We start from the raw sequence: 13,105 nt of genomic DNA, 5'->3' as shown, positions 1-13,105 counted from the left end.
ACCAAGGAATGGAGTTGCCAGGTCATATGGCAAGTCTGTGTTTAGCTTTTTGAGGAAGTGCCAAACGATTTTTCGCAGTGGCTGCACCATTTTACATTTCCATCAGCAACATATTAGAGTTCACTTTCTGCACATCCTCCCAACACTTAGTTTCCAAAAAGGATGACCATGCTAGTGGGTCTGAAGTGGCTTCTGATTTGGCTGTGATTTGCATGTCCCTGATGACCAGTGAAGTTGAGAATTGTTTCATGTCCATGTTGGCCATTGTATATTTTTGGAGAAATTCTCATTCAGGTCCTTCCCTGCCTACCCACCCAACCCCCCGCCTTTTTTTTTTTTTGAGGCGGAGTCTCGCTCTGTCACCCAGGCTGGAGTGCAGTGGCGCGATCTCGGCTCGCTGCAAGCTCCGCCTCACGGGTTCACGCCATTCTCCCGCCTCAGCCTACAGAGTAGCTGGGACTACAGGCACCCGCCACCACACCTGGCCATTTTTTTTTTGTATTTTTTTTAGTAGAGACGGGGTTTCACCATGTTAGCCAGGATGGTCTCGATTTCCTGACCCCGTGATCCGCCCGCCTCGGCCTCCCAAAATGCTGGGATTACAGGCATGAGCCACGGCGCCCAGCCTTTTTTTTTTCCCCAGGCTGGAGTGCAGTGGCACAAACTCAGCTCACTGCAACTTCTGCTTCCCGGATTCAAGCGATTCTCCTGCCTCAGCCTCCCGAGTAGCTGGGATTACGGGTGCCTGCCATCACACCCGGCTAATTTTGTATTTTTAGTAGAGATGGGGTTTCCCCATGTTGGTCAGGTTGGTCTCAAACTCCCAACCTCAGGTGATCCACCTGCGTCGGCCTCCCAAAATGCTGGAATCACAGGCATGAGCCACCCTGCCTGGCCTCTTTCTCCTTTTTAAAATTGGGTTGCCTTTCTTTTTTTTCCTCTATTTTTTTTTGAGTTGTCAGAATTCTTTATTCTGTATACTAGACCCTTATCAGATACATGATTAGTAAATACTTTCTCCCAGTCTTTGGATTGTTTCTTCACTCTCTTGTTAGTGTCCTTTGATGCACAAATTGATGAACTCTAATTTTTCTGTTTTTTCTTCTGTTGCACATATTTTTGATGTCATACCTAAGAACTCTGAAAAATCAAAGTCAGGAGGATTTGTCCTGTGTTTTAAGGGTTGATCATTGTAGCTCTTGTATTTAGGTTTTTGATCCATTTTGAGTTCGTTCTTGTGTGCGGTGTGTGGTAGGGTCTAACTTCGTTCTTTTGCATGTGGATATTCAATTGTTCAAGCATCATTTGTTGACAGGACTGCTTTTTCCCTATTGAGTAGTCTTGGTGCCCTTGTCAAAATCAATTGACTATAGATGTGTGGGTCTGTTTTTGGACCCTGTTCTGCAGGTCTGTATGTTTTTATGCCAACGTCACACCTTTTTTTTTTTTTTTTTTGAGATGGAGTCTTGCCCTGTCGCCTAGGCTGGAGTGCAGTGGCGTGATCTCGGCTCACTGTAGCCTCCACCTTCTGGGTTCAAACGTGTCTCCCGCCTCAGCCTCCTGAGTAGCTGGAATTACAGGTGCACGCCACCACGCCCAGCTAATTTTTGTATTTTTAGTAGAGACGGGGTTTCACCGTGTTGGCCAGGCTGGCCTCGAACTCCTGACCTCATGATCCCCCCACCTCAGACTCCCAATGCCACACTATTTTGTAGTAAGTTTTGTTTTTGTTTTTTTTTTTGAGACAGAGTCTCGCTCTGTCGCCCGGGCTGGAGTGCAGTGGCCGGATCTCAGCTCACTGCAAGCTCCGCCTCCCGGGTTCACGCCATTCTCCTGCCTCAGCCTCCCGAGTAGCTGGGACTACAGGCGCCCACCACCGCGCCCGGCTAATTTTTTGTATTTTTTAGTAGAGACGGGGTTTCACCGTGTTAACCAGGATGGTCTCGATCTCCTGACCTCGTGATCCGCCCGTCTCGGCCTCCCAAAGTGCTGGGATTACAGGCCTGAGCCACCGCGCCCGGCCTGTAGTAAGTTTTGAAGCTAGGAAGTTGGGGTCCTCCAACTTTGCTTTTGTTCTGGAAGATTTTTCACTATTTGGGACCCTTTGCAGTTCCATATAAAGATTGGTTTTTCCACATTTGCAAAAAAGACCATTGGGGTTTTGATAGAGACAGTATTGAATCTGTACATCACCGTGGGAATACTGCCATCCTAACAGTATTAAGTCTTTTCATCCATGAACATGGAATGTCTTCCCATTTATGTAGGTTGTCTTTAATTCTTTCTACAATGTTTGTGATTTTCAGTGTACAAGTGGTGCACTTACTTGGTTAAATTTATTCCTAAGTTTTTAACACTTTTTGATGCTATCGTAAAATGAATTGTTTTCCCAGTTTGACTTTCAGATTGTTTATTGCTAGTGTGTACAAATGCAACTGACTTTTGTATTGATCTTGTATCCTGAAACTTTGCTGAGTTTGCTTATTAGTTCTGACAGCAGTTTTTTGGTTGATTCATTAGGATTTTCTAGATATGAGATCATGTCATCTGAGAATAAAGGTAGTTTTACATCTTCCTTTCCAATTAGTATGCCGCCCCCGCCCCTGCTTTTCTTAACGAATTGCTCTGGGGAGAACTTCCAGTATGGTGTTGAGGAGCAGTGGTGAAAGTGGCCACCCTTGTCTTGTTGCTCATCTTAGGGGGAAAGTTTGAATACGGCATTCACTGAGTTTTTCACAGATGCCCTTTATTGTGTGAGGGGTAAGTTCCCTTCCATTCCTGGCTTGTTGAGTGTTTTTGTTATGGAAAGGTGTTGGAGTTTGTGAGGTGCTTTTTTGTACCAATTGAGATGATCACATGGCTTTGCCTAATTGCTTCTTGAACAGATTGTGAGTATTCAGTTTCTCCTGTATTTTGGTTCCATCTTATACCCTCACTTCCAATTGTAACCTAGTGCCACTATTTTTGGAGGCTTTTGGGGGTTCCGTGATCGTGTTCTCCACTGCATGCTTATGACTCAACTTTTTCTGGCCTAAGACAGTTTTTATTCATCTATTTAGCTCCCCAGAATGTGTTACTATTTTCTTTTCTCCCTTTCTTTTTGTTCTTAATGAAATATGCCCTTAAAAAATAGCCCTTTCTCAAAGGGCTCCTTAGTAGCTGGAGTAGCTGGAACTACAGGTGCATGCCACCACGCCCAGCTAATGTTTGTATTTTTAGTAGAGACAAGGTTTTACCATGTTGGTCAGGCTGGTCTCGATGTCTTGACCTCATGTTCTGCCCACCTCAGCCTCCCAAAGTGCTGGGATTACAGGCATGAGCCACCGCACCCGACCTGGTGACCTGTTTTCAAAGAATGCTGATGTTTAATGGGGTGTGTTGTCAGCTCATCACCATTGTTTCCTGGTCCTGAATTTATGATGATCGAATGGTCTCTTAAACAGTCTGCTTTATGGTGTCTCCAGATTCTGAAAATCCAATTCAAATCTGCTTACAGTAAATGCCAGGTAGTGTTTTTTGTAGGAGAAGCTGTGATGGGATGAAACCATCCTTCAGCGTTCAACCCTTCCCGTTACCGCAGCGTTTCAGGGTGAGGTGAGAGTCCCGGAATTGCCTCTCCTGGAGGCAGTTGGATTGCATGTCCTAAAGCCCACGGGTGATTCAGGTTAAGCGGTCCTGAACACAGTGGGAAAGGGAGTTCCCACATGTGGGTTTGCCAGGCAGACTGGAAACAGGACTGTCTGGGCGGTAGGCGCGGTGTTGTCGGCCTCACCTTTCCCTTTGTGTATTTGGTGGGGTGGTTGTGCTTGGGTTGCCTGCTGGAGGGTTGCAGTGTTCTGTTGATTGAAAGCCTGCCCTCGTTTTCTTCTTCCCCTTGCTTCCTAAATGTGGAGCTCGTTGCTATTTTGGACTTTGCTCACCCACTCGATTTATAGACAGAGGAGACCAGCCTGGCTCACCCACTCGATTTATAGACAGAGGAGACCAGCCTGGCTCACCCACTCGATTTACAGATACAGGAGACCAGCCTGCTGCGTCCTATTTGAAGCAGTTTGCTTCCACTGGGATGAAATAAACTAGGAAGTATCAGGTGAAAAATACAGAACATGATGTTGCTTCTTACAATACACTGTTTATATATTTGTATATTGTAATTGTTTCTACTTTATTAAGTATCTCGTGTAATTTATAGTTTAAATTGTGTCTGTAATTAAGCATACTTGTTGTGTTGGTACTTGGGTTTTCATTTAGTTGCCTAGGGGCATACAGCGAGTGGCTGTAGGTTGTGAGTTTTAGTTTAGGCGGCAATGTCTGTGACAGACACTTTTCGATGTTTGTGCAGAATTAAACTGTAGGCCTCAGACAAGCAGTGTGGATGCCATAACATCTGGGTGCCGGGTTCCCTGGGTCCCAGCGGTGGAGGGGAGACGCCCCTGGGGCATGTGTAGTTTGAACACAGAGCAGCCCTTTGGTCGCTTTGTTCTTAGTTATTCTGTTTATTTTGATTTTTAATACTATTGGAAGATGTGAGCTGTATCTGCAGTATGAAAAACAGATGACTTTATTACGTCTTTACTTGCTACAAACTGAAACGTATTCATCTCGAGCCTAGAACCTGGTGCTGGGAAGGACAGAGCGCTAGAAGGGTGATCTGGACGTGGTGTGGATGTGTATTCCAGCACGTGTAAGACCCTGAGACTGCTGTTCCCAATTACCATTGGGAATGGAGCAGCTGACACACCTGTTCGGGTTAGACGAGGAAGCATATGAAGGCCTGAACGTGCTGGGAGGAAGAATGAGAGGCCCAAGCGCAGCACACATGGCCCTGTGGTCACCCGTGAATTCCCACACGCACACGGCCCTGTGGCCGCTTGTGAATTCCCACACAGCCCCGTGGTCGCCCACGAATTCCCACACACAGCCTTGTGGCTACGCACGAATTCCGACACGCACACGGCCTTATGGCCACCTGTGAATTCCCACACAGCCCTGTGGCCGCCTGTGAATTCCCACATGCACACGGCCCTGTGGCCGCTTGCGAATTCTCACAAAGCCCTGTGGTCGCCCACGAATTCCCACACACGGCCTTGTGGCCATGCACGAATTCGGACACACACACGGCCTTGTGGCCACCCGTGAATTCCCACACGCACACGGCCCTGTGACCACGCACGAATTCCTGCAAGCACATGGCCCCGTGGCCGCACACGAATTCACACACGCACACGACCCTCTGGCCACGCATGCATTCCCACACGCACACAGCCCTCTGGCCACGCATGTATTCCCACACGCACACGGCCCTGTGGCCACGCACGAATTCCTGCACACACACGGCCTGTGGCCACACACATATTCTCACACACACATGGCCCCGTGGCCACGCACGAATTCCCGCACACACACGGCCTGTGGCCACACACATATTCTCGCGCACACATGGCCCCGTGGCCACGCACGAATTCCCGCACGCACCTGGCCCTCTGGCCATGCATGTATTCCCGCACGCACACGGCCCCATGGCCACGCATGAATTCCCACACATGGCCCCGTGGCCACACACGAATTCCTGCACACACACGGCGTGTGGCCACCAGCAAATTCCTGCACACACACGGCCCTCTGGCCACGCACGAATTCCCACATGCAGCCCTGTGACCACGTATGAATTCCTGTACAGGATTTTTCTGGAGCGTAGTCAGGTAAGGAGTAGAGAGTGGTGGAGACGGGAGGATTGTCAGCTTAGTGGCCAAGTGAGCAGGGTGCGTGGTGTGGCGAGCGCTCCCTTCCCTTCCAGGCACTTGCAGCGTTCACTTGTTCTGCAAGCAGGGGTTAGAGCTGAAGGTGAAGGAGGCGCAATTCCTGCCCTCACAGAGTTCAGGGGCCACTTGGAGAGAAGGACTCAGTAAGAAATAATCATTACCATTTGTGTTAGTGCTGATCACCAGTGAGCGCTGGAATTGGCAGGAACTGGGGTAGGATGAGGCCCATGGGGGCTTCCTGCTGGTGGTATCTCTGCTGAATGTTAAGTGTGAGAAGAAGTTAGCTAGGCAGAGTTTGGGGTATAACTAGACCAAGGAGATGTGGAAGGGGGTGAGAAAATAGGAGGGCACCTCCGACAGGAGGACACTCATTGCAAGGAAAGAGTGGAGGAGTGGCACGTAAATGGGTGGGGAGGAAAGGGCTCCCTGCAGCCATGGTGGATCCTAAGGCACGGATGGGAAGTGAGGAGGGAGAAGTAGCAGCACTTGCACCAGGGCTGTGTGTGCAGGCAGCCACGGGAGGAGTCCGTGTGAACAAGGTAGGCAGATTTCTCTGTAGATGGATCATTCAGGTGGTTTTCTTAAGGATCAGTTTGAAAGGCAAGACTGGAGCCAGGGAGACGGTCAGGGCGTTTGCAGGGAGCCAGCCAGAGGTGGCGTGTCAGGGCGGGAATGGAGAGGGAGGGGGCATGGGGCACGCGCCCAGGAGAGGGAGGAGCAGGCCTGGGGCATGATTTGGACCTGTGAACCTGCCTGACGTGTGGGCTGTCCAGGCGGAAACGCCCAACAGGAAATAAAACGATGCTTGTGTACAAACGGCATTTACAGATGGGTTAAATGAATTATTAATGGCTTGCAGTGTAAAAGTCAAAACAGTAAGAGTAGGAGAGTCCACTGCAGACCATTCTTGTGTTCTTGGCTTAGGGAAAGTCTTTCTAAGAAGCAGGATGTGAGTCAGGGAAGGGAAAGACCAGACATGGTGTAGCCAAAGTCACCTGGTTGAAGTTAAGGACGGGAGTATCCCTGGCGTGTGTAGCAGATTCATATCCTTATGTATATGTGGTCCTGTAAAACAGAAAAGGACAGATCTCCTCACGGGATGAGAAATACACCTGGCTGAGAAACATGAGAAGATGTTTCAAGTCCCTGATAATTAAGGAAATGCACATGAAAGCTGTGTGAACCTCCGGGTCCAGACCCAGCACTGGCTTTGTAGGAGGAGGATGCTGAGTGTGGCTTCAGCACGTCATTGCTTGAGGGCCACTGGCTGAGATGAGTTCTTCCAGGAGACTTTTCGTTGGTGGTCCTGATTGTACTGGTTATAAGGAAATTTTGTGCACTCTAGGTTTGAAGCAAATACAATGAAACTATTTAATAGTTCTGTCTTCCTAGACCTTTGCAGTAATATGTATAAACTAAATAATTTGGCCTTGGGCTTTTGCTGAAACACTGTGATGACCACCTTTTTGTAAGAGGAAATGGGGTTTTTATTGAAAAGATCCAGTGCCCTTATCATATGGAGATGTACACACGTGATAATCGGTCTTCTGGAAGAAGTCATTTTCTTTGACACTCAGAACTGTTTTCTTGATGTACAGGCTAAATGGGCTTGTGTATCTTTTCCTGTTGTTTCATCATTTCCAAAACAAGTGAAGAAACATTGCGTCTTGACTAGGAACTATCTGTCAATACGGCTTTGCTGCTGACAGGGTGTGCTGGGAGGCAGCCTGGAGCAGGCGGGTGCGTCCGCTGGCTGGTTGCTCCGCTGGCCGGGTGCGTCCGCTGGCTGGGTGCTCTGGCGGTGCTCCAAGGAGCAGGTTCTGTTTCTAGCCCCTGTGAATGTGTCCACACCACCGCTAAGGCAGTGGGAGACCTTGAATTGGACCCCAGAGGACTGGCTGCCTGTCCTCCCTCACAAATGAAGATGAAATTTGTTTCTTTTTGAAAGTAATATTTATTATGGTAATTATTATTATTATTATTATTATTATTTTTTGAGACAGAGTCTCGCTCTGTTGCCCAGGGTGGAGTACAGTGGCGCGATCTCATCTTACTGCCAGCTCCGCCTCCTGGGTTCACGCCATTCTCCTGCCTCAGCCTCCCGAGTAGCTGGGACTACAGGCGCCGCCACCACGCCCGGCTAGTTTTTTGTGTTTTTAGTAGAGATGGGGTTATTCACTGTGTTAGCCAGGATGGTCTCGATCTGACCTCATGATCCACAAGTTTTTTTTTGTTTGTTTGTTTTTTTTTTTTTTTTTGAGACGGAGTCTTGCTCTGTCACCCAGGCTGGAGTGCAGTGGCCGGATCTCAGCTCACTGCAAGCTCCGCCTCCCGGGTTTACGCCGTTCTCCTGCCTCAGCCTCCCGAGTAGCTGGGACTACAGGCACCCGCCACCTCGCCCGGCTAGTTTTTTTGTATTTTTTAGTAGAGACGGGGTTTCACCGTGTTAGCCGGGATCGTCTCTCGATCTCCTGGCCTCGTGATCCGCCCGTCTCGGCCTCCCAAAGTGCTGGGATTACAGGCTTGAGCCACCGTGCCCGGCCCACAAGTTTTAAGTAATTATTTACAGTGGACTTAAGAAACAAACCGGGCTGGGCATGGTAGCTCACGCCTGTAATCCCAGCACTTTGGGATGCTGAGGAAAATTGCTTGAGGCCAGGAGTTCAAGACCAGCCTAGACAACTCTCTAAAAAAATAAAAAGATTAACCGGGTGCCATGACGCGCCCCTGTGGTCCCAGCACTGTGGGAAGCTGAGGCAAGAGGACCACTGAGCCCAGGAGATGGAGGCTGCAATGAGCTGTGATCTCGCCCCTGGCACTCTAGCCTGGGTGACAGAATGAGACCCTGTGTCTTAAAATACATATATAAGAAAGAACGAACAAAGAAACGAACAGCCTGATGTCAGGCTGGCTGCCGTTTGACAACCCTGGCCTGGGGTGCTTAAGGATCAGCGAGGGCGAGGATTGAGCCAGTGTGTGTGCCTGTGTGCTCATCATGCCCCCCTCTGTGTCTCTCGGGAAGGTCCCTGAGGGAAGGATCTGGTGAAAGAAACATCGCCGCCCAGCCTGGTGGAGCAGGTGTCCACAGCTAGCAGGCCCTGCTGAGGCTGGGGGCTGCAGCTCCGGGTGTCCCTGTGGACGTGGGGCTTGTGGCAAATGGCACTCTGGGAGGAGGGGCCTGTGTGTCCCCCCGAGGATCAGTGACAGACTGACAGAGTTTTGCAAGTTTGAGTCGTACGTGTGACTTGTTTCAGGAGGTAGGCTGCCGTTTTAAACCGGGGCTTGCAGGATCCATGTGGGCAGGTTCCCCACCTGCAATGTTTCTGATGGGAACGCTGCGTTTCACTAGGCTCCCTCTCAGTGTCAGTCCATGTCGTCAGTGAGCAACGCTGGGGCACAGGAAATGCAGCCTACAGCATTGTGCTAATGTCTGTTAACCGTGTCTCTGCAGCAGATCCCGTTGTTTATGTCTTCTAGAAAATATCAACTCAGTGTTGACAGTTGCTGTTCCTAGGCTGAAGGGAAGTGCTGCCCGCAGGCATTAAAGTTTGCCCTTCCCAGTTTTCTTTAGAGCCGATAGCATTTCTTAAGAAAAGATGGTGTGTTGATTTTATTTCAGAACTCTCAGGGTTTGTTTTTTGTTTTTGTTTTTGAGATGGAGTCTTAGTCTGTCACCCAGGCTTGAGTGCAGTGGCGGATCTCAGCACAGTCCCCTCTGTGCACACCTGTGCTGAGCCGGCCAGCCTGAGAACCCACCCCCAGGGCTTTCTGATGCCCAGCTCCTATCTCAGCGTCCTGCACAAAGCTGGGTACCAGTTAGTCTGTCTCCTTCCACCAGGCCAGGGGACACACACTCGTGTGGCAACTCTCACAAGCAACTTCCGCCTCCCAGGTTCAAGCGATTCTCATGCCTCAGCCTTCCAAGTAGCTGGGACTATGGATACGTGCCACCACGCCTGGCTAATTTTTGTAGTTTTGCTAGAGACGGGCCATATTGGCCAGGCTGGTCTCCAATTCCTAACCTCAAGTGATCAGCCTGCCCGCCTTGGCCTCCCAGAGTGCTGGAATTATAGGCGTGAGCCACTATGCCTGGCCAGACCCATTTAGTTTTGTTCCGTTTTCAGCTTTACATGAAGATTTTTCAACCACGTTCTCTGAATTATTACTAGATTAGTGCAGACTTTCTGAATAGTAGACTCAAATGATAGGGAGAGTAGGACTAAAATCTAAAATCCATTTTTTACCGAAGCATTCAAGAAAGAAAAACTGAGCTGTATATTTTCATGTCTACCATATAGTATAATTTATATACTGTAAAAGGTAAATGGTATTAAAAGAGAAACCTAGTATAACTTAAGAATCTCACCTAGTTTTTTTTTTTTGAGTTGGAGTCTCACTTTGTCGCCCAGGCTGGAATGCACTGAAATCTTGGCTCACTGCAACCTGCGCCTCCTGGGTTCAAGTGATTCTCATGCCTCAGCCTCCCGAGTAGCTGGGATTACAAGCATGTACCACCACACCCGGCTGATTTTTGCATTTTTAGTAGAGGAGGGGTTTCACCATGTTGACCCCGCTAGCCTTGAACTCCTGACTTCAGGTGATCTGCCTGCCTCTGCCTCCCAAAGTGCTGGGATTACAGGCGTGAGCCACTGTGCCCGGCTGGATGTATATATTTGTAAAGAAACCAAAGCCATAGGTTTGAATCCAAAGTTTGCAATCTAAACAGATTCTCTCTACTTTTCCTCTGTTTGTGAACTTGTAAGCTCTCTTGGCCACCAGCAAGCACAAGATAAAAGGGAGAGACTTCGTCTGGGTGACAGGCACTCCTGGCCGCCATCTCCTAAGGTGTGGGCCTTTCTGGTGTCGATGGGTCTCCACCCATCCATCTTGCAGAAGCCATCTCATAGGAGGACCAGCAGGGATCTTCCCACACTCCCCTCTGTGCACACTGTGCTGAGCCGGCCAGCCTGAGAACCCACATCCAGGGCTTTCTGACACCCAGCTCCTATCTCAGCGTCCTGCACAAAGCTGGGTACCAGTTAGTCTGTCTCTTTCCACCAGGCCAGGGGACACACACTTGTGCAGAACACAACTCTCACAAGGCCATGCCAGGCGTGACACTCAGGGCAGGGCAGCCAGGGAGACACAGATGCTGGCAGGAGTGTTACGCCTGAAGACAGCACCTCTATGCAGAATGTCAACTTCAGATTCTTTCCAGGTTCTTCTGATGCCATTGAAAACATCCTGGGTCCATTTTTCACTTACTGTGTGGTTACAGATCAGATTATAAACACAAAACACATCTCCCTTGAGTCTCTCAGACAGGCGACCAAGGCAGCCTCCTCTTCACATAGGAAGGCTCTCATGTTACATTTCGGTTTTAATTAGCAGGGATGTAATGGAGACTGGGAACAGTATTGTGAAAACGCGGAGTACTCTTTGGCGGTCAGTTGAGCTGGTCTCAGAACCATGCTTTTGCCTGCAGGTGTGCCGGCCAGCTCTGCAAGGGCTGGGGGCTCCCGCCTGCTGGCTGAGTCCCAGCTGTGGGGCTCATCGGTGAACCTCTGCCTTTCATTTAGGGCAGGGTGAACAAATCTTTCGTTTCAGGAATTGCACACCCAGAAGAAAAATAACTGTTCTTTTTTAAAGTTTAAAACATCGGTCCTATCGCTTTACTCCTCAAAATAACCGCAGCTGATGCCTGAGTGCTTGTCACCTGTCAGGCATTGCCAGAGGTGCGCAGTTTCATTTAATCCTTTTTTGACTTCATTTTAGTTTATCCTATAATTTAATACTTGGTGTCGTAAAGGACTAAGGATGAAGTTTAAAATCTTCCTGATCCATGTTGTGGTCTGTTAAGGGGGAAGGAGGAAGGAGGGAGTGAATGAGACTGCAGGGCGGGGAGGGGAGTTGGAGAACTCTGGGAGCCTCTCACCTGGCAGCAGGCCTGTGGCGCATGTGGGAGAGCGCGGAGCACCTGCCTTGGGGACACCGGGGCACATTGTCACAGCCTCTGCTGCCGCTGCCTCGCGAGGTTCTGCTTGGCATGAGCCTGGCCTTCGGCGCTTGTCAGGGTGGGGTTATTTTCTCAGCTGAGAGGTAACGGCCAGGACACTTCCCTTGATCCTGGACAGGTGTCGTTAGGCCAGGACTGCATCGGGGGGGTAAGGTGCCCTGTTTCCTCATTTCAACGTGTTAGGAAATAGAGAAAGTGATAGATTCCGCGCGTTTTATACACAGATGCATTTCACCGGGGAGCGTAAACTTAAAATTCACGTGATTATAAAAGTGAAATCAGAGTGATGAAGATAGATTAAGGGTCTGTAATCACAGACTCTCCACATCTGCACTTCCCTCAGCACCTGCTGAACCTGGAGTGTGACCTCTTTTCCCTACCATGCCAGTCTTCCTTGCTTTCCTTTTCTCTGGCCTGGCTGTCCTAACGGACTTACTGCTAAATTAGCCCAACATCTGAGCAGGAGTGGGCATCCATAGCATTACTCAGTTAGCCCCGTGTCCCCCCACCCAGGGCAGGAGTGTCCCCCCACCCAGGGTAGGAGCAGGAGCGGGCGTCCGTAGAAACACTGAGTTAGCCCCGTGTCCCCCAGGGTGGGAGTGGGAGTGGGCATTCGCCGAGCCCAGCCTTGGGTTGTTGCTTGGCAGTGCAGGCAGAGCCCATTGTTGCATTGCTGCTGGGTGGGGCTGGGTGCTGCAGAGGCTGCCGGACCAGACCTGTGCACCTCAGGAGCCCAGGCATGGTGTGTAGGGGGAGCGTAGCCTACATTGGATCCAGACCAAGGCCCTGCTCCTGTGCCGGGCTCCTCTGCACGTGGACTGAATCTAGATTTAGGTGTTGGTTAAAGTAGGTAGACAAGTGGGAGAGAGAGAGTTAAACAGATATTAACTATTACGTGGATTAAGTGATCACAGTTGTATTTGCAAAAAGCTGTTGAAGCGTAAGTTCATAGAATGCCAAACAAGTGTGAATTGTACTTGCCGAGCCTGTGTTCTGGGTCGGGTACTGGGCTGGGTGTCCCTGGAAAGAACTGAAGAATTTTGAAACGTGTTTTGAAATGCAGAAGTTTCGTCATGCTTGTCCATACTTATAGGTGTAGTACAATTTTTACATGTAAACAGTGGTCTTTATTTCTGTGGTACTTTATTTCAAAGAAAGTAGTATGAATTAAAGTACTTTTGGCTTGGTATATGGAGCTCAGTCATTTGTACAAAAGTATGTTTTGTCCAGGATGTTCTTTTAGTTATATCTTCCTCAGATATTTCAACAGCCAACTAGGACTCACGTTGCTACTATGAAGACTTCTTAAAAAGGCAGGGCGTGTGCA

At 49.3% G+C, this 13,105-nt stretch overlaps 1 protein-coding gene across 15 annotated transcripts in view; it reads left to right on the top strand.

Moving 5' to 3' along the window:
- The window catches only part of LOC105483427 (Sad1 and UNC84 domain containing 1), a 57,359-nt gene that overhangs the window by 2,006 nt on the left and 42,248 nt on the right, over window positions 1–13,105 (top strand). The window contains exon 1 of one of the 15 annotated variants that reach the window (XM_071095459.1): window positions 12,697–12,718. The exons of the other annotated variants lie outside the window; for them this stretch is intronic. The gene's annotated coding sequence lies outside the window, so the exon portion shown is untranslated. Of the gene's footprint in view, window positions 1–12,696; window positions 12,719–13,105 lie in introns of those variants that run through there. 15 annotated transcript variants of the gene reach the window in all.

The sequence above is a fragment of the Macaca nemestrina genome, chromosome 4 (genome assembly GCF_043159975.1).
Source record: "Macaca nemestrina isolate mMacNem1 chromosome 4, mMacNem.hap1, whole genome shotgun sequence".
NCBI lineage: Eukaryota > Metazoa > Chordata > Mammalia > Primates > Cercopithecidae > Macaca > Macaca nemestrina.
This window is presented reverse-complemented; position numbering and strand designations above follow the sequence as displayed.